This window comes from Chiloscyllium punctatum, unplaced genomic scaffold, assembly GCF_047496795.1.
Source record: "Chiloscyllium punctatum isolate Juve2018m unplaced genomic scaffold, sChiPun1.3 scaffold_465, whole genome shotgun sequence".
NCBI classification, from domain to species: Eukaryota; Metazoa; Chordata; class Chondrichthyes; order Orectolobiformes; family Hemiscylliidae; genus Chiloscyllium; species Chiloscyllium punctatum.
In genome coordinates, this window is record NW_027310199.1 from 51974 (window position 1) to 77128 (window position 25155).

A 25155-nucleotide genomic window follows, 5' to 3' on the forward strand; every position below is an offset into this window, starting at 1 on the left:
GGGGGGGGGTGGGATGGGGGATGGGTGGGGAAGGGGTTGTGGGGGCTGATCTGATAGCCATTTGACATTGGCTGAGTTATGGGATCCCACAACCTGATTTGACAGTGTGAAAAATCCCACAACACCAGGTTACAGCCCAACGGGGTTATTTGGAAGTACAGCAGTCACCCCCCCCGCCCCACCTCCGTACCATCGGTGGGATACGTTCCAAGACCGACCGCAGAAGCCCGAAACGGCGGATAGGGGCAAACCCATTCATTTAAATTGCAAAGTTACCTTCCTGGCAGCCCCCTGGTTCCAGAATGTTCCCTGTAGCACGTTTGGGCCGCGGATACCGGGGCGGGGTTACCCTGTCCTGGCTTTCAGCGTGCCGCGCCTTCATCGGGTAACTGCAGAGCAGGATCACAAGACGGAAAACTGGCAACAAAAGATGATAGTTTCATGCAACTGAAAAGACAATCGATGGAACGATCGCTGCGATCGACACGGCAAACTAGCAAAGGCAAGAGATTCACATTCCATTCACCTGCTTTTGAACTTGGCTGGTAGGCTGCACCGTTCCTGGAAACACTGCAATACCAGGCTGATACACGGAGAGGACAGAGCAAGCCCTTCAGCCATCTCCCTGCTCCAAAAATCCATTTAATACAAACACTCCCACCTTCGGGAGGTATCAGCGATTAAACTGATAAGAACAGAAACTACACATATTCCGAGCCAAAAGGCCGAGAAGCGATAGCACATTGATACTCTAACGGTGGGGGTCACCTTTGCCGACTATCCTTTCCGTCAGTTTGACGATATTCAAAGTTCGTTTATTCCCTTACCGCGTACCTTCCGAGATTTCCAACCAGATCGGAAGATCGCTTTGCAGCCGTCGCTGTGCTTTCCCCGTGGTTTTCCGTCCATCTGTTACGTAGCCGCGTAGATGGCGCTGACGACCAATCGGATGGCACGGGCCGGAGCCGCCATGGGAGCGCACGTCAGGTCGACTGCAGAGAGGTTTCTCCCGGCGATCGGGGACAGCGGCAGGGTGGTTCCCCCGGCGTCTACAAGGTTGACCAGAATTCCACAGGCAGCACCTTCCAAACTCATGGCCGACACAGCCTTGAAGGATGACGGCAGCAGATCCACGGGAACACCACCGTTCGCAAGTTCTTCCCCGAGGCACGCGCTGTCCTGAATTGCAAATATATCGTTGTTCCTCCGGTGTCACTGGGTCAAAATCTGGAATCCCCGCCCAAACAGCATCGCGGGGCTACCGACAGCACGTGGACTGCAGCGGTTCGAGAGAGCAGCTCACCGCCAAGGTGATCTCGGGATGGGCAAGAAGAAATGTTGGCCTTGACAGAAAGATCCTATTCATTTCCTCCCCTTGCGTTCGTGTAGCTTGCCCATCAACGCGAATCATTGTTTCCCACACGTACAGGATTCGCTCCTTGGCATTCCACATCAATCTGAAACGTCGTGAAAAGTGAATTACGTCCGTGCACCCTTTCTTTATCGTCCACTTTCAATCTCCTCTCCACTTGTATCCGACTCTCTGTGTAGAATGGGGAGGGAGCTGATCTCCCGACGTAAACACGTCACGCTGCAAGCGCACCTCATCGCCACAAGCAGCTCGATTTGACATCTCCGTTCACGTTACCGCAGATCGCTGAGAACATTTTAAGCCGATCCAGTTGACAAACTGACGACTATTTTGCTACTTGCACCGCAAATGATTACAAACCATTCCAAATCGTACGGGTGGCACAGTGGCTCATCGTTCAGTACGGCTGCCTCGTGGCCCCAGGGAGCTGAAGTGAGTTCCTGCCTCGGGCGATGGTCTGTGTGAATAATCTTTACGTACAGACGTAGCCGCTAAAGCAGGTTGCTTCCGTACAGTAGTTTGCGAAGAAACAAACAGAGCTGGGGGGTTTCACTCTATTCAGGAAACAGACCAAAGACACTTCTTTCTTGTTCAAGAAAATATTCGGATAAATTTGATGCGTCGGTGTGGGGGTGGGGGGGGGATGGGGGATGGGTGGGGAAGGGGTTGTGGGGGCTGATCTGATAGCCATTTGACATTGGCTGAGTTATGGGATCCCACAACCTGATTTGACAGTGTGAAAAATCCCACAACACCAGGTTACAGCCCAACGGGGTTATTTGGAAGTACAGCAGTCACCCCCCCCGCCCCACCTCCGTACCATCGGTGGGATACGTTCCAAGACCGACCGCAGAAGCCCGAAACGGCGGATAGGGGCAAACCCATTCATTTAAATTGCAAAGTTACCTTCCTGGCAGCCCCCTGGTTCCAGAATGTTCCCTGTAGCACGTTTGGGCCGCGGATACCGGGGCGGGGTTACCCTGTCCTGGCTTTCAGCGTGCCGCGCCTTCATCGGGTAACTGCAGAGCAGGATCACAAGACGGAAAACTGGCAACAAAAGATGATAGTTTCATGCAACTGAAAAGACAATCGATGGAACGATCGCTGCGATCGACACGGCAAACTAGCAAAGGCAAGAGATTCACATTCCATTCACCTGCTTTTGAACTTGGCTGGTAGGCTGCACCGTTCCTGGAAACACTGCAATACCAGGCTGATACACGGAGAGGACAGAGCAAGCCCTTCAGCCATCTCCCTGCTCCAAAAATCCATTTAATACAAACACTCCCACCTTCGGGAGGTATCAGCGATTAAACTGATAAGAACAGAAACTACACATATTCCGAGCCAAAAGGCCGAGAAGCGATAGCACATTGATACTCTAACGGTGGGGGTCACCTTTGCCGACTATCCTTTCCGTCAGTTTGACGATATTCAAAGTTCGTTTATTCCCTTACCGCGTACCTTCCGAGATTTCCAACCAGATCGGAAGATCGCTTTGCAGCCGTCGCTGTGCTTTCCCCGTGGTTTTCCGTCCATCTGTTACGTAGCCGCGTAGATGGCGCTGACGACCAATCGGATGGCACGGGCCGGAGCCGCCATGGGAGCGCACGTCAGGTCGACTGCAGAGAGGTTTCTCCCGGCGATCGGGGACAGCGGCAGGGTGGTTCCCCCGGCGTCTACAAGGTTGACCAGAATTCCACAGGCAGCACCTTCCAAACTCATGGCCGACACAGCCTTGAAGGATGACGGCAGCAGATCCACGGGAACACCACCGTTCGCAAGTTCTCCCCCGAGGCACGCGCTGTCCTGAATTGCAAATATATCGTTGTTCCTCCGGTGTCACTGGGTCAAAATCTGGAATCCCCGCCCAAACAGCATCGCGGGGCTACCGACAGCACGTGGACTGCAGCGGTTCGAGAGAGCAGCTCACCGCCAAGGTGATCTCGGGATGGGCAAGAAGAAATGTTGGCCTTGACAGAAAGATCCTATTCATTTCCTCCCCTTGCGTTCGTGTAGCTTGCCCATAAACGCGAATCATTGTTTCCCACACGTACAGGATTCGCTCCTTGGCATTCCACATCAATCTGAAACGTCGTGAAAAGTGAATTACGTCCGTGCACCCTTTCTTTATCGTCCACTTTCAATCTCCTCTCCACTTGTATCCGACTCTCTGTGTAGAATGGGGAGGGAGCTGATCTCCCGACGTAAACACGTCACGCTGCAAGCGCACCTCATCGCCACAAGCAGCTCGATTTGACATCTCCGTTCACGTTACCGCAGATCGCTGAGAACATTTTAAGCCGATCCAGTTGACAAACTGACGACTATTTTGCTACTTGCACCGCAAATGATTACAAACCATTCCAAATCGTACGGGTGGCACAGTGGCTCATCGTTCAGTACGGCTGCCTCGTGGCCCCAGGGAGCTGAAGTGAGTTCCAGCCTCGGGCGATGGTCTGTGTGAATAATCTTTACGTACAGACGTAGCCGCTAAAGCAGGTTGCTTCCGTACAGTAGTTTGCGAAGAAACAAACAGAGCTGGGGGGTTTCACTCTATTCAGGAAACAGACCAAAGACACTTCTTTCTTGTTCAAGAAAATATTCGGATAAATTTGATGCGTCGGTGTGGGGGGGGGGGGGTGGGATGGGGGATGGGTGGGGAAGGGGTTGTGGGGGCTGATCTGATAGCCATTTGACATTGGCTGAGTTATGGGATCCCACAACCTGATTTGACAGTGTGAAAAATCCCACAACACCAGGTTACAGCCCAACGGGGTTATTTGGAAGTACAGCAGTCACCCCCCCCGCCCCACCTCCGTACCATCGGTGGGATACGTTCCAAGACCGACCGCAGAAGCCCGAAACGGCGGATAGGGGCAAACCCATTCATTTAAATTGCAAAGTTACCTTCCTGGCAGCCCCCTGGTTCCAGAATGTTCCCTGTAGCACGTTTGGGCCGCGGATACCGGGGCGGGGTTACCCTGTCCTGGCTTTCAGCGTGCCGCGCCTTCATCGGGTAACTGCAGAGCAGGATCACAAGACGGAAAACTGGCAACAAAAGATGATAGTTTCATGCAACTGAAAAGACAATCGATGGAACGATCGCTGCGATCGACACGGCAAACTAGCAAAGGCAAGAGATTCACATTCCATTCACCTGCTTTTGAACTTGGCTGGTAGGCTGCACCGTTCCTGGAAACACTGCAATACCAGGCTGATACACGGAGAGGACAGAGCAAGCCCTTCAGCCATCTCCCTGCTCCAAAAATCCATTTAATACAAACACTCCCACCTTCGGGAGGTATCAGCGATTAAACTGATAAGAACAGAAACTACACATATTCCGAGCCAAAAGGCCGAGAAGCGATAGCACATTGATACTCTAACGGTGGGGGTCACCTTTGCCGACTATCCTTTCCGTCAGTTTGACGATATTCAAAGTTCGTTTATTCCCTTACCGCGTACCTTCCGAGATTTCCAACCAGATCGGAAGATCGCTTTGCAGCCGTCGCTGTGCTTTCCCCGTGGTTTTCCGTCCATCTGTTACGTAGCCGCGTAGATGGCGCTGACGACCAATCGGATGGCACGGGCCGGAGCCGCCATGGGAGCGCACGTCAGGTCGACTGCAGAGAGGTTTCTCCCGGCGATCGGGGACAGCGGCAGGGTGGTTCCCCCGGCGTCTACAAGGTTGACCAGAATTCCACAGGCAGCACCTTCCAAACTCATGGCCGACACAGCCTTGAAGGATGACGGCAGCAGATCCACGGGAACACCACCGTTCGCAAGTTCTCCCCCGAGGCACGCGCTGTCCTGAATTGCAAATATATCGTTGTTCCTCCGGTGTCACTGGGTCAAAATCTGGAATCCCCGCCCAAACAGCATCGCGGGGCTACCGACAGCACGTGGACTGCAGCGGTTCGAGAGAGCAGCTCACCGCCAAGGTGATCTCGGGATGGGCAAGAAGAAATGTTGGCCTTGACAGAAAGATCCTATTCATTTCCTCCCCTTGCGTTCGTGTAGCTTGCCCATAAACGCGAATCATTGTTTCCCACACGTACAGGATTCGCTCCTTGGCATTCCACATCAATCTGAAACGTCGTGAAAAGTGAATTACGTCCGTGCACCCTTTCTTTATCGTCCACTTTCAATCTCCTCTCCACTTGTATCCGACTCTCTGTGTAGAATGGGGAGGGAGCTGATCTCCCGACGTAAACACGTCACGCTGCAAGCGCACCTCATCGCCACAAGCAGCTCGATTTGACATCTCCGTTCACGTTACCGCAGATCGCTGAGAACATTTTAAGCCGATCCAGTTGACAAACTGACGACTATTTTGCTACTTGCACCGCAAATGATTACAAACCATTCCAAATCGTACGGGTGGCACAGTGGCTCATCGTTCAGTACGGCTGCCTCGTGGCCCCAGGGAGCTGAAGTGAGTTCCAGCCTCGGGCGATGGTCTGTGTGAATAATCTTTACGTACAGACGTAGCCGCTAAAGCAGGTTGCTTCCGTACAGTAGTTTGCGAAGAAACAAACAGAGCTGGGGGGTTTCACTCTATTCAGGAAACAGACCAAAGACACTTCTTTCTTGTTCAAGAAAATATTCGGATAAATTTGATGCGTCGGTGTGGGGGGGGGGGGTGGGATGGGGGATGGGTGGGGAAGGGGTTGTGGGGGCTGATCTGATAGCCATTTGACATTGGCTGAGTTATGGGATCCCACAACCTGATTTGACAGTGTGAAAAATCCCACAACACCAGGTTACAGCCCAACGGGGTTATTTGGAAGTACAGCAGTCACCCCCCCCGCCCCACCTCCGTACCATCGGTGGGATACGTTCCAAGACCGACCGCAGAAGCCCGAAACGGCGGATAGGGGCAAACCCATTCATTTAAATTGCAAAGTTACCTTCCTGGCAGCCCCCTGGTTCCAGAATGTTCCCTGTAGCACGTTTGGGCCGCGGATACCGGGGCGGGGTTACCCTGTCCTGGCTTTCAGCGTGCCGCGCCTTCATCGGGTAACTGCAGAGCAGGATCACAAGACGGAAAACTGGCAACAAAAGATGATAGTTTCATGCAACTGAAAAGACAATCGATGGAACGATCGCTGCGATCGACACGGCAAACTAGCAAAGGCAAGAGATTCACATTCCATTCACCTGCTTTTGAACTTGGCTGGTAGGCTGCACCGTTCCTGGAAACACTGCAATACCAGGCTGATACACGGAGAGGACAGAGCAAGCCCTTCAGCCATCTCCCTGCTCCAAAAATCCATTTAATACAAACACTCCCACCTTCGGGAGGTATCAGCGATTAAACTGATAAGAACAGAAACTACACATATTCCGAGCCAAAAGGCCGAGAAGCGATAGCACATTGATACTCTAACGGTGGGGGTCACCTTTGCCGACTATCCTTTCCGTCAGTTTGACGATATTCAAAGTTCGTTTATTCCCTTACCGCGTACCTTCCGAGATTTCCAACCAGATCGGAAGATCGCTTTGCAGCCGTCGCTGTGCTTTCCCCGTGGTTTTCCGTCCATCTGTTACGTAGCCGCGTAGATGGCGCTGACGACCAATCGGATGGCACGGGCCGGAGCCGCCATGGGAGCGCACGTCAGGTCGACTGCAGAGAGGTTTCTCCCGGCGATCGGGGACAGCGGCAGGGTGGTTCCCCCGGCGTCTACAAGGTTGACCAGAATTCCACAGGCAGCACCTTCCAAACTCATGGCCGACACAGCCTTGAAGGATGACGGCAGCAGATCCACGGGAACACCACCGTTCGCAAGTTCTCCCCCGAGGCACGCGCTGTCCTGAATTGCAAATATATCGTTGTTCCTCCGGTGTCACTGGGTCAAAATCTGGAATCCCCGCCCAAACAGCATCGCGGGGCTACCGACAGCACGTGGACTGCAGCGGTTCGAGAGAGCAGCTCACCGCCAAGGTGATCTCGGGATGGGCAAGAAGAAATGTTGGCCTTGACAGAAAGATCCTATTCATTTCTTCCCCTTGCGTTCGTGTAGCTTGCCCATCAACGCGAATCATTGTTTCCCACACGTACAGGATTCGCTCCTTGGCATTCCACATCAATCTGAAACGTCGTGAAAAGTGAATTACGTCCGTGCACCCTTTCTTTATCGTCCACTTTCAATCTCCTCTCCACTTGTATCCGACTCTCTGTGTAGAATGGGGAGGGAGCTGATCTCCCGACGTAAACACGTCACGCTGCAAGCGCACCTCATCGCCACAAGCAGCTCGATTTGACATCTCCGTTCACGTTACCGCAGATCGCTGAGAACATTTTAAGCCGATCCAGTTGACAAACTGACGACTATTTTGCTACTTGCACCGCAAATGATTACAAACCATTCCAAATCGTACGGGTGGCACAGTGGCTCATCGTTCAGTACGGCTGCCTCGTGGCCCCAGGGAGCTGAAGTGAGTTCCAGCCTCGGGCGATGGTCTGTGTGAATAATCTTTACGTACAGACGTAGCCGCTAAAGCAGGTTGCTTCCGTACAGTAGTTTGCGAAGAAACAAACAGAGCTGGGGGGTTTCACTCTATTCAGGAAACAGACCAAAGACACTTCTTTCTTGTTCAAGAAAATATTCGGATAAATTTGATGCGTCGGTGTGGGGGGGGGGGTGGGATGGGGGATGGGTGGGGAAGGGGTTGTGGGGGCTGATCTGATAGCCATTTGACATTGGCTGAGTTATGGGATCCCACAACCTGATTTGACAGTGTGAAAAATCCCACAACACCAGGTTACAGCCCAACGGGGTTATTTGGAAGTACAGCAGTCACCCCCCCGCCCCACCTCCGTACCATCGGTGGGATACGTTCCAAGACCGACCGCAGAAGCCCGAAACGGCGGATAGGGGCAAACCCATTCATTTAAATTGCAAAGTTACCTTCCTGGCAGCCCCCTGGTTCCAGAATGTTCCCTGTAGCACGTTTGGGCCGCGGATACCGGGGCGGGGTTACCCTGTCCTGGCTTTCAGCGTGCCGCGCCTTCATCGGGTAACTGCAGAGCAGGATCACAAGACGGAAAACTGGCAACAAAAGATGATAGTTTCATGCAACTGAAAAGACAATCGATGGAACGATCGCTGCGATCGACACGGCAAACTAGCAAAGGCAAGAGATTCACATTCCATTCACCTGCTTTTGAACTTGGCTGGTAGGCTGCACCGTTCCTGGAAACACTGCAATACCAGGCTGATACACGGAGAGGACAGAGCAAGCCCTTCAGCCATCTCCCTGCTCCAAAAATCCATTTAATACAAACACTCCCACCTTCGGGAGGTATCAGCGATTAAACTGATAAGAACAGAAACTACACATATTCCGAGCCAAAAGGCCGAGAAGCGATAGCACATTGATACTCTAACGGTGGGGGTCACCTTTGCCGACTATCCTTTCCGTCAGTTTGACGATATTCAAAGTTCGTTTATTCCCTTACCGCGTACCTTCCGAGATTTCCAACCAGATCGGAAGATCGCTTTGCAGCCGTCGCTGTGCTTTCCCCGTGGTTTTCCGTCCATCTGTTACGTAGCCGCGTAGATGGCGCTGACGACCAATCGGATGGCACGGGCCGGAGCCGCCATGGGAGCGCACGTCAGGTCGACTGCAGAGAGGTTTCTCCCGGCGATCGGGGACAGCGGCAGGGTGGTTCCCCCGGCGTCTACAAGGTTGACCAGAATTCCACAGGCAGCACCTTCCAAACTCATGGCCGACACAGCCTTGAAGGATGACGGCAGCAGATCCACGGGAACACCACCGTTCGCAAGTTCTTCCCCGAGGCACGCGCTGTCCTGAATTGCAAATATATCGTTGTTCCTCCGGTGTCACTGGGTCAAAATCTGGAATCCCCGCCCAAACAGCATCGCGGGGCTACCGACAGCACGTGGACTGCAGCGGTTCGAGAGAGCAGCTCACCGCCAAGGTGATCTCGGGATGGGCAAGAAGAAATGTTGGCCTTGACAGAAAGATCCTATTCATTTCCTCCCCTTGCGTTCGTGTAGCTTGCCCATCAACGCGAATCATTGTTTCCCACACGTACAGGATTCGCTCCTTGGCATTCCACATCAATCTGAAACGTCGTGAAAAGTGAATTACGTCCGTGCACCCTTTCTTTATCGTCCACTTTCAATCTCCTCTCCACTTGTATCCGACTCTCTGTGTAGAATGGGGAGGGAGCTGATCTCCCGACGTAAACACGTCACGCTGCAAGCGCACCTCATCGCCACAAGCAGCTCGATTTGACATCTCCGTTCACGTTACCGCAGATCGCTGAGAACATTTTAAGCCGATCCAGTTGACAAACTGACGACTATTTTGCTACTTGCACCGCAAATGATTACAAACCATTCCAAATCGTACGGGTGGCACAGTGGCTCATCATTCAGTACGGCTGCCTCGTGGCCCCAGGGAGCTGAAGTGAGTTCCTGCCTCGGGCGATGGTCTGTGTGAATAATCTTTACGTACAGACGTAGCCGCTAAAGCAGGTTGCTTCCGTACAGTAGTTTGCGAAGAAACAAACAGAGCTGGGGGGTTTCACTCTATTCAGGAAACAGACCAAAGACACTTCTTTCTTGTTCAAGAAAATATTCGGATAAATTTGATGCGTCGGTGTGGGGGTGGGGGGGGGATGGGGGATGGGTGGGGAAGGGGTTGTGGGGGCTGATCTGATAGCCATTTGACATTGGCTGAGTTATGGGATCCCACAACCTGATTTGACAGTGTGAAAAATCCCACAACACCAGGTTACAGCCCAACGGGGTTATTTGGAAGTACAGCAGTCACCCCCCCCGCCCCACCTCCGTACCATCGGTGGGATACGTTCCAAGACCGACCGCAGAAGCCCGAAACGGCGGATAGGGGCAAACCCATTCATTTAAATTGCAAAGTTACCTTCCTGGCAGCCCCCTGGTTCCAGAATGTTCCCTGTAGCACGTTTGGGCCGCGGATACCGGGGCGGGGTTACCCTGTCCTGGCTTTCAGCGTGCCGCGCCTTCATCGGGTAACTGCAGAGCAGGATCACAAGACGGAAAACTGGCAACAAAAGATGATAGTTTCATGCAACTGAAAAGACAATCGATGGAACGATCGCTGCGATCGACACGGCAAACTAGCAAAGGCAAGAGATTCACATTCCATTCACCTGCTTTTGAACTTGGCTGGTAGGCTGCACCGTTCCTGGAAACACTGCAATACCAGGCTGATACACGGAGAGGACAGAGCAAGCCCTTCAGCCATCTCCCTGCTCCAAAAATCCATTTAATACAAACACTCCCACCTTCGGGAGGTATCAGCGATTAAACTGATAAGAACAGAAACTACACATATTCCGAGCCAAAAGGCCGAGAAGCGATAGCACATTGATACTCTAACGGTGGGGGTCACCTTTGCCGACTATCCTTTCCGTCAGTTTGACGATATTCAAAGTTCGTTTATTCCCTTACCGCGTACCTTCCGAGATTTCCAACCAGATCGGAAGATCGCTTTGCAGCCGTCGCTGTGCTTTCCCCGTGGTTTTCCGTCCATCTGTTACGTAGCCGCGTAGATGGCGCTGACGACCAATCGGATGGCACGGGCCGGAGCCGCCATGGGAGCGCACGTCAGGTCGACTGCAGAGAGGTTTCTCCCGGCGATCGGGGACAGCGGCAGGGTGGTTCCCCCGGCGTCTACAAGGTTGACCAGAATTCCACAGGCAGCACCTTCCAAACTCATGGCCGACACAGCCTTGAAGGATGACGGCAGCAGATCCACGGGAACACCACCGTTCGCAAGTTCTTCCCCGAGGCACGCGCTGTCCTGAATTGCAAATATATCGTTGTTCCTCCGGTGTCACTGGGTCAAAATCTGGAATCCCCGCCCAAACAGCATCGCGGGGCTACCGACAGCACGTGGACTGCAGCGGTTCGAGAGAGCAGCTCACCGCCAAGGTGATCTCGGGATGGGCAAGAAGAAATGTTGGCCTTGACAGAAAGATCCTATTCATTTCCTCCCCTTGCGTTCGTGTAGCTTGCCCATCAACGCGAATCATTGTTTCCCACACGTACAGGATTCGCTCCTTGGCATTCCACATCAATCTGAAACGTCGTGAAAAGTGAATTACGTCCGTGCACCCTTTCTTTATCGTCCACTTTCAATCTCCTCTCCACTTGTATCCGACTCTCTGTGTAGAATGGGGAGGGAGCTGATCTCCCGACGTAAACACGTCACGCTGCAAGCGCACCTCATCGCCACAAGCAGCTCGATTTGACATCTCCGTTCACGTTACCGCAGATCGCTGAGAACATTTTAAGCCGATCCAGTTGACAAACTGACGACTATTTTGCTACTTGCACCGCAAATGATTACAAACCATTCCAAATCGTACGGGTGGCACAGTGGCTCATCGTTCAGTACGGCTGCCTCGTGGCCCCAGGGAGCTGAAGTGAGTTCCAGCCTCGGGCGATGGTCTGTGTGAATAATCTTTACGTACAGACGTAGCCGCTAAAGCAGGTTGCTTCCGTACAGTAGTTTGCGAAGAAACAAACAGAGCTGGGGGGTTTCACTCTATTCAGGAAACAGACCAAAGACACTTCTTTCTTGTTCAAGAAAATATTCGGATAAATTTGATGCGTCGGTGTGGGGGGGGGGGGTGGGATGGGGGATGGGTGGGGAAGGGGTTGTGGGGGCTGATCTGATAGCCATTTGACATTGGCTGAGTTATGGGATCCCACAACCTGATTTGACAGTGTGAAAAATCCCACAACACCAGGTTACAGCCCAACGGGGTTATTTGGAAGTACAGCAGTCACCCCCCCCGCCCCACCTCCGTACCATCGGTGGGATACGTTCCAAGACCGACCGCAGAAGCCCGAAACGGCGGATAGGGGCAAACCCATTCATTTAAATTGCAAAGTTACCTTCCTGGCAGCCCCCTGGTTCCAGAATGTTCCCTGTAGCACGTTTGGGCCGCGGATACCGGGGCGGGGTTACCCTGTCCTGGCTTTCAGCGTGCCGCGCCTTCATCGGGTAACTGCAGAGCAGGATCACAAGACGGAAAACTGGCAACAAAAGATGATAGTTTCATGCAACTGAAAAGACAATCGATGGAACGATCGCTGCGATCGACACGGCAAACTAGCAAAGGCAAGAGATTCACATTCCATTCACCTGCTTTTGAACTTGGCTGGTAGGCTGCACCGTTCCTGGAAACACTGCAATACCAGGCTGATACACGGAGAGGACAGAGCAAGCCCTTCAGCCATCTCCCTGCTCCAAAAATCCATTTAATACAAACACTCCCACCTTCGGGAGGTATCAGCGATTAAACTGATAAGAACAGAAACTACACATATTCCGAGCCAAAAGGCCGAGAAGCGATAGCACATTGATACTCTAACGGTGGGGGTCACCTTTGCCGACTATCCTTTCCGTCAGTTTGACGATATTCAAAGTTCGTTTATTCCCTTACCGCGTACCTTCCGAGATTTCCAACCAGATCGGAAGATCGCTTTGCAGCCGTCGCTGTGCTTTCCCCGTGGTTTTCCGTCCATCTGTTACGTAGCCGCGTAGATGGCGCTGACGACCAATCGGATGGCACGGGCCGGAGCCGCCATGGGAGCGCACGTCAGGTCGACTGCAGAGAGGTTTCTCCCGGCGATCGGGGACAGCGGCAGGGTGGTTCCCCCGGCGTCTACAAGGTTGACCAGAATTCCACAGGCAGCACCTTCCAAACTCATGGCCGACACAGCCTTGAAGGATGACGGCAGCAGATCCACGGGAACACCACCGTTCGCAAGTTCTTCCCCGAGGCACGCGCTGTCCTGAATTGCAAATATATCGTTGTTCCTCCGGTGTCACTGGGTCAAAATCTGGAATCCCCGCCCAAACAGCATCGCGGGGCTACCGACAGCACGTGGACTGCAGCGGTTCGAGAGAGCAGCTCACCGCCAAGGTGATCTCGGGATGGGCAAGAAGAAATGTTGGCCTTGACAGAAAGATCCTATTCATTTCCTCCCCTTGCGTTCGTGTAGCTTGCCCATCAACGCGAATCATTGTTTCCCACACGTACAGGATTCGCTCCTTGGCATTCCACATCAATCTGAAACGTCGTGAAAAGTGAATTACGTCCGTGCACCCTTTCTTTATCGTCCACTTTCAATCTCCTCTCCACTTGTATCCGACTCTCTGTGTAGAATGGGGAGGGAGCTGATCTCCCGACGTAAACACGTCACGCTGCAAGCGCACCTCATCGCCACAAGCAGCTCGATTTGACATCTCCGTTCACGTTACCGCAGATCGCTGAGAACATTTTAAGCCGATCCAGTTGACAAACTGACGACTATTTTGCTACTTGCACCGCAAATGATTACAAACCATTCCAAATCGTACGGGTGGCACAGTGGCTCATCGTTCAGTACGGCTGCCTCGTGGCCCCAGGGAGCTGAAGTGAGTTCCAGCCTCGGGCGATGGTCTGTGTGAATAATCTTTACGTACAGACGTAGCCGCTAAAGCAGGTTGCTTCCGTACAGTAGTTTGCGAAGAAACAAACAGAGCTGGGGGGTTTCACTCTATTCAGGAAACAGACCAAAGACACTTCTTTCTTGTTCAAGAAAATATTCGGATAAATTTGATGCGTCGGTGTGGGGGGGGGGGGTGGGATGGGGGATGGGTGGGGAAGGGGTTGTGGGGGCTGATCTGATAGCCATTTGACATTGGCTGAGTTATGGGATCCCACAACCTGATTTGACAGTGTGAAAAATCCCACAACACCAGGTTACAGCCCAACGGGGTTATTTGGAAGTACAGCAGTCACCCCCCCCGCCCCACCTCCGTACCATCGGTGGGATACGTTCCAAGACCGACCGCAGAAGCCCGAAACGGCGGATAGGGGCAAACCCATTCATTTAAATTGCAAAGTTACCTTCCTGGCAGCCCCCTGGTTCCAGAATGTTCCCTGTAGCACGTTTGGGCCGCGGATACCGGGGCGGGGTTACCCTGTCCTGGCTTTCAGCGTGCCGCGCCTTCATCGGGTAACTGCAGAGCAGGATCACAAGACGGAAAACTGGCAACAAAAGATGATAGTTTCATGCAACTGAAAAGACAATCGATGGAACGATCGCTGCGATCGACACGGCAAACTAGCAAAGGCAAGAGATTCACATTCCATTCACCTGCTTTTGAACTTGGCTGGTAGGCTGCACCGTTCCTGGAAACACTGCAATACCAGGCTGATACACGGAGAGGACAGAGCAAGCCCTTCAGCCATCTCCCTGCTCCAAAAATCCATTTAATACAAACACTCCCACCTTCGGGAGGTATCAGCGATTAAACTGATAAGAACAGAAACTACACATATTCCGAGCCAAAAGGCCGAGAAGCGATAGCACATTGATACTCTAACGGTGGGGGTCACCTTTGCCGACTATCCTTTCCGTCAGTTTGACGATATTCAAAGTTCGTTTATTCCCTTACCGCGTACCTTCCGAGATTTCCAACCAGATCGGAAGATCGCTTTGCAGCCGTCGCTGTGCTTTCCCCGTGGTTTTCCGTCCATCTGTTACGTAGCCGCGTAGATGGCGCTGACGACCAATCGGATGGCACGGGCCGGAGCCGCCATGGGAGCGCACGTCAGGTCGACTGCAGAGAGGTTTCTCCCGGCGATCGGGGACAGCGGCAGGGTGGTTCCCCCGGCGTCTACAAGGTTGACCAGAATTCCACAGGCAGCACCTTCCAAACTCATGGCCGACACAGCCTTGAAGGATGACGGCAGCAGATCCACGGGAACACCACCGTTCGCAAGTTCTTCCCCGAGGCACGCGCTGTCCTGAATTGCAAATATATCGTTGTTCCTCCGGTGTCACTGGGTCAAAATCTGGAATCCCCGCCCAAACAGCATCGCGGGGCTACCGACAGCACGTGGACTGCAGCGGTTCGAGAGAGCAGCTCACCGCCAAGGTGATCTCGGGATGGGCAAGAAGAAATGTTGGCCTTGACAGAAAGATCCTATTCATTTCCTCCCCTTGCGTTCGTGTAGCTTGCCCATCAACGCGAATCATTGTTTCCCACACGTACAGGATTCGCTCCTTGGCATTCCACATCAATCTGAAACGTCGTGAAAAGTGAATTACGTCCGTGCACCCTTTCTTTATCGTCCACTTTCAATCTCCTCTCCACTTGTATCCGACTCTCTGTGTAGAATGGGGAGGGAGCTGATCTCCCGACGTAAACACGTCACGCTGCAAGCGCACCTCATCGCCACAAGCAGCTCGATTTGACATCTCCGTTCACGTTACCGCAGATCGCTGAGAACATTTTAAGCCGATCCAGTTGACAAACTGACGACTATTTTGCTACTTGCACCGCAAATGATTACAAACCATTCCAAATCGTACGGGTGGCACAGTGGCTCATCGTTCAGTACGGCTGCCTCGTGGCCCCAGGGAGCTGAAGTGAGTTCCAGCCTCGGGCGATGGTCTGTGTGAATAATCTTTACGTACAGACGTAGCCGCTAAAGCAGGTTGCTTCCGTACAGTAGTTTGCGAAGAAACAAACAGAGCTGGGGGGTTTCACTCTATTCAGGAAACAGACCAAAGACACTTCTTTCTTGTTCAAGAAAATATTCGGATAAATTTGATGCGTCGGTGTGGGGGGGGGGGGTGGGATGGGGGATGGGTGGGGAAGGGGTTGTGGGGGCTGATCTGATAGCCATTTGACATTGGCTGAGTTATGGGATCCCACAACCTGATTTGACAGTGTGAAAAATCCCACAACACCAGGTTACAGCCCAACGGGGTTATTTGGAAGTACAGCAGTCACCCCCCCCGCCCCACCTCCGTACCATCGGTGGGATACGTTCCAAGACCGACCGCAGAAGCCCGAAACGGCGGATAGGGGCAAACCCATTCATTTAAATTGCAAAGTTACCTTCCTGGCAGCCCCCTGGTTCCAGAATGTTCCCTGTAGCACGTTTGGGCCGCGGATACCGGGGCGGGGTTACCCTGTCCTGGCTTTCAGCGTGCCGCGCCTTCATCGGGTAACTGCAGAGCAGGATCACAAGACGGAAAACTGGCAACAAAAGATGATAGTTTCATGCAACTGAAAAGACAATCGATGGAACGATCGCTGCGATCGACACGGCAAACTAGCAAAGGCAAGAGATTCACATTCCATTCACCTGCTTTTGAACTTGGCTGGTAGGCTGCACCGTTCCTGGAAACACTGCAATACCAGGCTGATACACGGAGAGGACAGAGCAAGCCCTTCAGCCATCTCCCTGCTCCAAAAATCCATTTAATACAAACACTCCCACCTTCGGGAGGTATCAGCGATTAAACTGATAAGAACAGAAACTACACATATTCCGAGCCAAAAGGCCGAGAAGCGATAGCACATTGATACTCTAACGGTGGGGGTCACCTTTGCCGACTATCCTTTCCGTCAGTTTGACGATATTCAAAGTTCGTTTATTCCCTTACCGCGTACCTTCCGAGATTTCCAACCAGATCGGAAGATCGCTTTGCAGCCGTCGCTGTGCTTTCCCCGTGGTTTTCCGTCCATCTGTTACGTAGCCGCGTAGATGGCGCTGACGACCAATCGGATGGCACGGGCCGGAGCCGCCATGGGAGCGCACGTCAGGTCGACTGCAGAGAGGTTTCTCCCGGCGATCGGGGACAGCGGCAGGGTGGTTCCCCCGGCGTCTACAAGGTTGACCAGAATTCCACAGGCAGCACCTTCCAAACTCATGGCCGACACAGCCTTGAAGGATGACGGCAGCAGATCCACGGGAACACCACCGTTCGCAAGTTCTCCCCCGAGGCACGCGCTGTCCTGAATTGCAAATATATCGTTGTTCCTCCGGTGTCACTGGGTCAAAATCTGGAATCCCCGCCCAAACAGCATCGCGGGGCTACCGACAGCACGTGGACTGCAGCGGTTCGAGAGAGCAGCTCACCGCCAAGGTGATCTCGGGATGGGCAAGAAGAAATGTTGGCCTTGACAGAAAGATCCTATTCATTTCCTCCCCTTGCGTTCGTGTAGCTTGCCCATCAACGCGAATCATTGTTTCCCACACGTACAGGATTCGCTCCTTGGCATTCCACATCAATCTGAAACGTCGTGAAAAGTGAATTACGTCCGTGCACCCTTTCTTTATCGTCCACTTTCAATCTCCTCTCCACTTGTATCCGACTCTCTGTGTAGAATGGGGAGGGAGCTGATCTCCCGACGTAAACACGTCACGCTGCAAGCGCACCTCATCGCCACAAGCAGCTCGATTTGACATCTCCGTTCACGTTACCGCAGATCGCTGAGAACATTTTAAGCCGATCCAGTTGACAAACTGACGACTATTTTGCTACTTGCACCGCAAATGATTACAAACCATTCCAAATCGTACGGGTGGCACAGTGGCTCATCGTTCAGTACGGCTGCCTCGTGGCCCCAGGGAGCTGAAGTGAGTTCCTGCCTCGGGCGATGGTCTGTGTGAATAATCTTTACGTACAGACGTAGCCGCTAAAGCAGGTTGCTTCCGTACAGTAGTTTGCGAAGAAACAAACAGAGCTGGGGGGTTTCACTCTATTCAGGAAACAGACCAAAGACACTTCTTTCTTGTTCAAGAAAATATTCGGATAAATTTGATGCGTCGGTGTGGGGGTGGGGGGGGGATGGGGGATGGGTGGGGAAGGGGTTGTGGGGGCTGATCTGATAGCCATTTGACATTGGCTGAGTTATGGGATCCCACAACCTGATTTGACAGTGTGAAAAATCCCACAACACCAGGTTACAGCCCAACGGGGTTATTTGGAAGTACAGCAGTCACCCCCCCCCGCCCCACCTCCGTACCATCGGTGGGATACGTTCCAAGACCGACCGCAGAAGCCCGAAACGGCGGATAGGGGCAAACCCATTCATTTAAATTGCAAAGTTACCTTCCTGGCAGCCCCCTGGTTCCAGAATGTTCCCTGTAGCACGTTTGGGCCGCGGATACCGGGGCGGGGTTACCCTGTCCTGGCTTTCAGCGTGCCGCGCCTTCATCGGGTAACTGCAGAGCAGGATCACAAGACGGAAAACTGGCAACAAAAGATGATAGTTTCATGCAACTGAAAAGACAATCGATGGAACGATCGCTGCGATCGACACGGCAAACTAGCAAAGGCAAGAGATTCACATTCCATTCACCTGCTTTTGAACTTGGCTGGTAGGCTGCACCGTTCCTGGAAACACTGCAATACCAGGCTGATACACGGAGAGGACAGAGCAAGCCCTTCAGCCATCTCCCTGCTCCAAAAATCCATTTAATACAAACACTCCCACCTTCGGGAGGTATCAGCGATTAAACTGATAAGAACAGAAACTACACATATTCCGAGCCAAAAGGCCGAGAAGCGATAGCACATTGATACTCTAACGGTGGGGGTCACCTTTGCCGACTATCCTTTCCGTCAGTTTGACGATATTCAAAGTTCGTTTATTCCCTTACCGCGTACCTTCCGAGATTTCCAACCAGATCGGAAGATCGCTTTGCAGCCGTCGCTGTGCTTTCCCCGTGGTTTTCCGTCCATCTGTTACGTAGCCGCGTAGATGGCGCTGACGACCAATCGGATGGCACGGGCCGGAGCCGCCATGGGAGCGCACGTCAGGTCGACTGCAGAGAGGTTTCTCCCGGCGATCGGGGACAGCGGCAGGGTGGTTCCCCCGGCGTCTACAAGGTTGACCAGAATTCCACAGGCAGCACCTTCCAAACTCATGGCCGACACAGCCTTGAAGGATGACGGCAGCAGATCCACGGGAACACCACCGTTCGCAAGTTCTTCCCCGAGGCACGCGCTGTCCTGAATTGCAAATATATCGTTGTTCCTCCGGTGTCACTGGGTCAAAATCTGGAATCCCCGCCCAAACAGCATCGCGGGGCTACCGACAGCACGTGGACTGCAGCGGTTCGAGAGAGCAGCTCACCGCCAAGGTGATCTCGGGATGGGCAAGAAGAAATGTTGGCCTTGACAGAAAGATCCTATTCATTTCCTCCCCTTGCGTTCGTGTAGCTTGCCCATCAACGCGAATCATTGTTTCCCACACGTACAGGATTCGCTCCTTGGCATTCCACATCAATCTGAAACGTCGTGAAAAGTGAATTACGTCCGTGCACCCTTTCTTTATCGTCCACTTTCAATCTCCTCTCCACTTGTATCCGACTCTCTGTGTAGAATGGGGAGGGAGCTGATCTCCCGACGTAAACACGTCACGCTGCAAGCGCACCTCATCGCCACAAGCAGCTCGATTTGACATCTCCGTTCACGTTACCGCAGATCGCTGAGAACATTTTAAGCCGATCCAGTTGACAAACTGACGACTATTTTGCTACTTGCACCGCAAATGATGACAAACCATTCCAAATCGTACGGGTGGCACAGTGGCTCATCGTTCAGTACGGCTGCCTCGTGGCCCCAGGGAGCTGAAGTGAGTTCCAGCCTCGGGCGATGGTCTGTGTGAATAATCTTTACGTACAGACGTAGCCGCTAAAGCAGGTTGCTTCCGTACAGTAGTTTGCGAAGAAACAAACAGAGCTGGGGGGTTTCACTCTATTCAGGAAACAGACCAAAGACACTTCTTTCTTGTTCAAGAAAATATTCGGATAAATTTGATGCGTCGGTGGGGGGGAGGGGATGGGTGGGGAAGGGGTTGTGGGGGCTGATCTGATAGCCATTTGACATTGGCTGAGTTATGGGATCCCACAACCTGATTTGACAGTGTGAAAAATCCCACAACACCAGGTTACAGCCCAACGGGGTTATTTGGAAGTACAGCAGTCACCCCCCCGCCCCACCTCCGTACCATCGGTGGGATACGTTCCAAGACCGACCGCAGAAGCCCGAAACGGCGGATAGGGGCAAACCCATTCATTTAAATTGCAAAGTTACCTTCCTGGCAGCCCCCTGGTTCCAGAATGTTCCCTGTAGCACGTTTGGGCCGCGGATACCGGGGCGGGGTTACCCTGTCCTGGCTTTCAGCGTGCCGCGCCTTCATCGGGTAACTGCAGAGCAGGATCACAAGACGGAAAACTGGCAACAAAAGATGATAGTTTCATGCAACTGAAAAGACAATCGATGGAACGATCGCTGCGATCGACACGGCAAACTAGCAAAGGCAAGAGATTCACATTCCATTCACCTGCTTTTGAACTTGGCTGGTAGGCTGCACCGTTCCTGGAAACACTGCAATACCAGGCTGATACACAGAGAGGACAGAGCAAGCCCTTCAGCCATCTCCCTGCTCCAAAAATCCATTTAATACAAACACTCCCACCTTCGGGAGGTATCAGCGATTAAACTGATAAGAACAGAAACTACACATATTCCGAGCCAAAAGGCCGAGAAGCGATAGCACATCGATACTCTAACGGTGGGGGTCACCTTTGCCGACTATCCTTTCCGTCAGTTTGACGATATTCAAAGTTCGTTTATTCCCTTACCGCGTACCTTCCGAGATTCCCAACCAGATCGGAAGATCGCTTTGCAGCCGTCGCTGTGCTTTCCCCGTGGTTTTCCGTCCATCTGTTACGTAGCCGCGTAGATGGCGCTGACGACCAATCGGATGGCACGGGCCGGAGCCGCCGTGGGAGCGCACGTCAGGTCGACTGCAGAGAGGTTTCTCCCGGCGATCGGGGACAGCGGCAGGGTGGTTCCCCCGGCGTCTACAAGGTTGACCAGAATTCCACAGGCAGCACCTTCCAAACTCATGGCCGACACAGCCTTGAAGGATGACGGCAGCAGATCCACGGGAACACCACCGTTCGCAAGTTCTCCCCCGAGGCACGCGCTGTCCTGAATTGCAAATATATCGTTGTTCCTCCGGTGTCACTGGGTCAAAATCTGGAATCCCCGCCCAAACAGCATCGCGGGGCTACCGACAGCACGTGGACTGCAGCGGTTCGAGAGAGCAGCTCACCGCCAAGGTGATCTCGGGATGGGCAAGAAGAAATGTTGGCCTTGACAGAAAGATCCTATTCATTTCCTCCCCTTGCGTTCGTGTAGCTTGCCCATAAACGCGAATCATTGTTTCCCACACGTACAGGATTCGCTCCTTGGCATTCCACATCAATCTGAAACGTTGTGAAAAGTGAATTACGTCCGTGCACCCTTTCTTTATCGTCCACTTTCAATCTCCTCTCCACTTGTATCCGACTCTCTGTGTAGAATGGGGAGGGAGCTGATCTCCCGACGTAAACACGTCACGCTGCAAGCGCACCTCATCGCCACAAGCAGCTCGATTTGACATCTCCGTTCACGTTACCGCAGATCGCTGAGAACATTTTAAGCCGATCCAGTTGACAAACTGACGACTATTTTGCTACTTGCACCGCAAATGATGACAAACCATTCCAAATCGTACGGGTGGCACAGTGGCTCATCGTTCAGTACGGCTGCCTCGTGGCCCCAGGGAGCTGAAGTGAGTTCCAGCCTCGGGCGATGGTCTGTGTGAATAATCTTTACGTACAGACGTAGCCGCTAAAGCAGGTTGCTTCCGTACAGTAGTTTGCGAAGAAACAAACAGAGCTGGGGGGTTTCACTCTATTCAGGAAACAGACCAAAGACACTTCTTTCTTGTTCAAGAAAATATTCGGATAAATTTGATGCGTCGGTGGGGGGGAGGGGATGGGTGGGGAAGGGGTTGTGGGGGCTGATCTGATAGCCATTTGACATTGGCTGAGTTATGGGATCCCACAACCTGATTTGACAGTGTGAAAAATCCCACAACACCAGGTTACAGCCCAACGGGGTTATTTGGAAGTACAGCAGTCACCCCCCCGCCCCACCTCCGTACCATCGGTGGGATACGTTCCAAGACCGACCGCAGAAGCCCGAAACGGCGGATAGGGGCAAACCCATTCATTTAAATTGCAAAGTTACCTTCCTGGCAGCCCCCTGGTTCCAGAATGTTCCCTGTAGCACGTTTGGGCCGCGGATACCGGGGCGGGGTTACCCTGTCCTGGCTTTCAGCGTGCCGCGCCTTCATCGGGTAACTGCAGAGCAGGATCACAAGACGGAAAACTGGCAACAAAAGATGATAGTTTCATGCAACTGAAAAGACAATCGATGGAACGATCGCTGCGATCGACACGGCAAACTAGCAAAGGCAAGAGATTCACATTCCATTCACCTGCTTTTGAACTTGGCTGGTAGGCTGCACCGTTCCTGGAAACACTGCAATACCAGGCTGATACACGGAGAGGACAGAGCAAGCCCTTCAGCCATCTCCCTGCTCCAAAAATCCATTTAATACAAACACTCCCACCTTCGGGAGGTATCAGCGATTAAACTGATAAGAACAGAAACTACACATATTCCGAGCCAAAAGGCCGAGAAGCGATAGCACATTGATACTCTAACGGTGGGGGTCACCTTTGCCGACTATCCTTTCCGTCAGTTTGACGATATTCAAAGTTCGTTTATTCCCTTACCGCGTACCTTCCGAGATTTCCAACCAGATCGGAAGATCGCTTTGCAGCCGTCGCTGTGCTTTCCCCGTGGTTTTCCGTCCATCTGTTACGTAGCCGCGTAGATGGCGCTGACGACCAATCGGATGGCACGGGCCGGAGCCGCCATGGGAGCGCACGTCAGGTCGACTGCAGAGAGGTTTCTCCCGGCGATCGGGGACAGCGGCAGGGTGGTTCCCCCGGCGTCTACAAGGTTGACCAGAATTCCACAGGCAGCACCTTCCAAACTCATGGCCGACACAGCCTTGAAGGATGACGGCAGCAGATCCACGGGAACACCACCGTTCGCAAGTTCTCCCCCGAGGCACGCGCTGTCCTGAATTGCAAATATATCGTTGTTCCTCCGGTGTCACTGGGTCAAAATCTGGAATCCCCGCCCAAACAGCATCGCGGGGCTACCGACAGCACGTGGACTGCAGCGGTTCGAGAGAGCAGCTCACCGCCAAGGTGATCTCGGGATGGGCAAGAAGAAATGTTGGCCTTGACAGAAAGATCCTATTCATTTCCTCCCCTTGCGTTCGTGTAGCTTGCCCATCAACGCGAATCATTGTTTCCCACACGTACAGGATTCGCTCCTTGGCATTCCACATCAATCTGAAACGTCGTGAAAAGTGAATTACGTCCGTGCACCCTTTCTTTATCGTCCACTTTCAATCTCCTCTCCACTTGTATCCGACTCTCTGTGTAGAATGGGGAGGGAGCTGATCTCCCGACGTAAACACGTCACGCTGCAAGCGCACCTCATCGCCACAAGCAGCTCGATTTGACATCTCCGTTCACGTTACCGCAGATCGCTGAGAACATTTTAAGCCGATCCAGTTGACAAACTGACGACTATTTTGCTACTTGCACCGCAAATGATTACAAACCATTCCAAATCGTACGGGTGGCACAGTGGCTCATCGTTCAGTACGGCTGCCTCGTGGCCCCAGGGAGCTGAAGTGAGTTCCAGCCTCGGGCGATGGTCTGTGTGAATAATCTTTACGTACAGACGTAGCCGCTAAAGCAGGTTGCTTCCGTACAGTAGTTTGCGAAGAAACAAACAGAGCTGGGGGGTTTCACTCTATTCAGGAAACAGACCAAAGACACTTCTTTCTTGTTCAAGAAAATATTCGGATAAATTTGATGCGTCGGTGTGGGGGGGGGGGGGGGGGTGGGATGGGGGATGGGTGGGGAAGGGGTTGTGGGGGCTGATCTGATAGCCATTTGACATTGGCTGAGTTATGGGATCCCACAACCTGATTTGACAGTGTGAAAAATCCCACAACACCAGGTTACAGCCCAACGGGGTTATTTGGAAGTACAGCAGTCACCCCCCCCGCCCCACCTCCGTACCATCGGTGGGATACGTTCCAAGACCGACCGCAGAAGCCCGAAACGGCGGATAGGGGCAAACCCATTCATTTAAATTGCAAAGTTACCTTCCTGGCAGCCCCCTGGTTCCAGAATGTTCCCTGTAGCACGTTTGGGCCGCGGATACCGGGGCGGGGTTACCCTGTCCTGGCTTTCAGCGTGCCGCGCCTTCATCGGGTAACTGCAGAGCAGGATCACAAGACGGAAAACTGGCAACAAAAGATGATAGTTTCATGCAACTGAAAAGACAATCGATGGAACGATCGCTGCGATCGACACGGCAAACTAGCAAAGGCAAGAGATTCACATTCCATTCACCTGCTTTTGAACTTGGCTGGTAGGCTGCACCGTTCCTGGAAACACTGCAATACCAGGCTGATACACGGAGAGGACAGAGCAAGCCCTTCAGCCATCTCCCTGCTCCAAAAATCCATTTAATACAAACACTCCCACCTTCGGGAGGTATCAGCGATTAAACCGATAAGAACAGAATTTTTTTTTTATTTCAAAAATATACTTTATTCATAAATGATTTGATGGTCTGTACATTGGATCATGCCATACATATGTCCATATTTACAAACACAGATTCGACTTTATTCTTGTCCTTTACAATCCTGTGCATTTTTTCAATCTTGTATATATACATATATTTGGCTGAGGCATCAGCAGAGCCCAAAAAAAAAAAAAACGTCTGTATGGGCCCCCTGTTCTTCTTTCGGCAGGCCGATCTTACACGGTGGTCTTTCCCCACCGCGCCTTGGCGGCAGCTGCCCCAAGCTTCAGCGCGTCCCTCAACACGTAGTCTTGGACCTTGGAATGTGCCAGTCTGCAACACTCGGTCGGGGTCAACTCCTTCAGCTGGAAGATCAACAGGTTTCGGACCGCCCAGAGAGCGTCCTTCACCGAGTTGATGATCCTCCAGGCGCAGTTAATG

General features: G+C 52.6%; 12 non-coding genes and 1 pseudogene across 12 annotated transcripts; all 13 read right to left on the minus strand.

The window, feature by feature from the left end:
• Positions 1-545: 545 nt before the first annotated feature.
• LOC140472861 (U2 spliceosomal RNA) lies at positions 546-737 on the minus strand. The gene has a single exon (XR_011957903.1). It is a non-coding gene; the product is annotated as a U2 spliceosomal RNA (small nuclear RNA).
• A 1810-nt stretch (positions 738-2547) lies between these two features.
• On the minus strand, positions 2548-2739 carry LOC140472862 (U2 spliceosomal RNA). The gene has a single exon (XR_011957904.1). It is a non-coding gene; the product is annotated as a U2 spliceosomal RNA (small nuclear RNA).
• Positions 2740-4551: 1812 nt separating this feature from the next.
• LOC140472863 (U2 spliceosomal RNA) lies at positions 4552-4743 on the minus strand. Its single transcript, XR_011957905.1, has one exon. It is a non-coding gene; the product is annotated as a U2 spliceosomal RNA (small nuclear RNA).
• Positions 4744-6554: 1811 nt separating this feature from the next.
• LOC140472864 (U2 spliceosomal RNA) lies at positions 6555-6746 on the minus strand. The gene has a single exon (XR_011957906.1). It is a non-coding gene; the product is annotated as a U2 spliceosomal RNA (small nuclear RNA).
• Positions 6747-8555: 1809 nt separating this feature from the next.
• Positions 8556-8747, minus strand: LOC140472865 (U2 spliceosomal RNA). The gene has a single exon (XR_011957907.1). It is a non-coding gene; the product is annotated as a U2 spliceosomal RNA (small nuclear RNA).
• A 1810-nt stretch (positions 8748-10557) lies between these two features.
• On the minus strand, positions 10558-10749 carry LOC140472866 (U2 spliceosomal RNA). Its single transcript, XR_011957908.1, has one exon. It is a non-coding gene; the product is annotated as a U2 spliceosomal RNA (small nuclear RNA).
• Positions 10750-12560: 1811 nt separating this feature from the next.
• Positions 12561-12752, minus strand: LOC140472867 (U2 spliceosomal RNA). The gene has a single exon (XR_011957909.1). It is a non-coding gene; the product is annotated as a U2 spliceosomal RNA (small nuclear RNA).
• A 1811-nt stretch (positions 12753-14563) lies between these two features.
• Positions 14564-14755, minus strand: LOC140472868 (U2 spliceosomal RNA). Its single transcript, XR_011957910.1, has one exon. It is a non-coding gene; the product is annotated as a U2 spliceosomal RNA (small nuclear RNA).
• Positions 14756-16566: 1811 nt separating this feature from the next.
• LOC140472870 (U2 spliceosomal RNA) lies at positions 16567-16758 on the minus strand. The gene has a single exon (XR_011957912.1). It is a non-coding gene; the product is annotated as a U2 spliceosomal RNA (small nuclear RNA).
• A 1811-nt stretch (positions 16759-18569) lies between these two features.
• LOC140472872 (U2 spliceosomal RNA) lies at positions 18570-18761 on the minus strand. The gene has a single exon (XR_011957913.1). It is a non-coding gene; the product is annotated as a U2 spliceosomal RNA (small nuclear RNA).
• Positions 18762-20558: 1797 nt separating this feature from the next.
• LOC140472888 (U2 spliceosomal RNA) lies at positions 20559-20750 on the minus strand. The gene has a single exon (XR_011957928.1). It is a non-coding gene; the product is annotated as a U2 spliceosomal RNA (small nuclear RNA).
• A 1797-nt stretch (positions 20751-22547) lies between these two features.
• LOC140472873 (U2 spliceosomal RNA) lies at positions 22548-22739 on the minus strand. The gene has a single exon (XR_011957914.1). It is a non-coding gene; the product is annotated as a U2 spliceosomal RNA (small nuclear RNA).
• A 1816-nt stretch (positions 22740-24555) lies between these two features.
• LOC140472899 (U2 spliceosomal RNA) lies at positions 24556-24733 on the minus strand (annotated as a pseudogene).
• Positions 24734-25155: the final 422 nt, after the last annotated feature.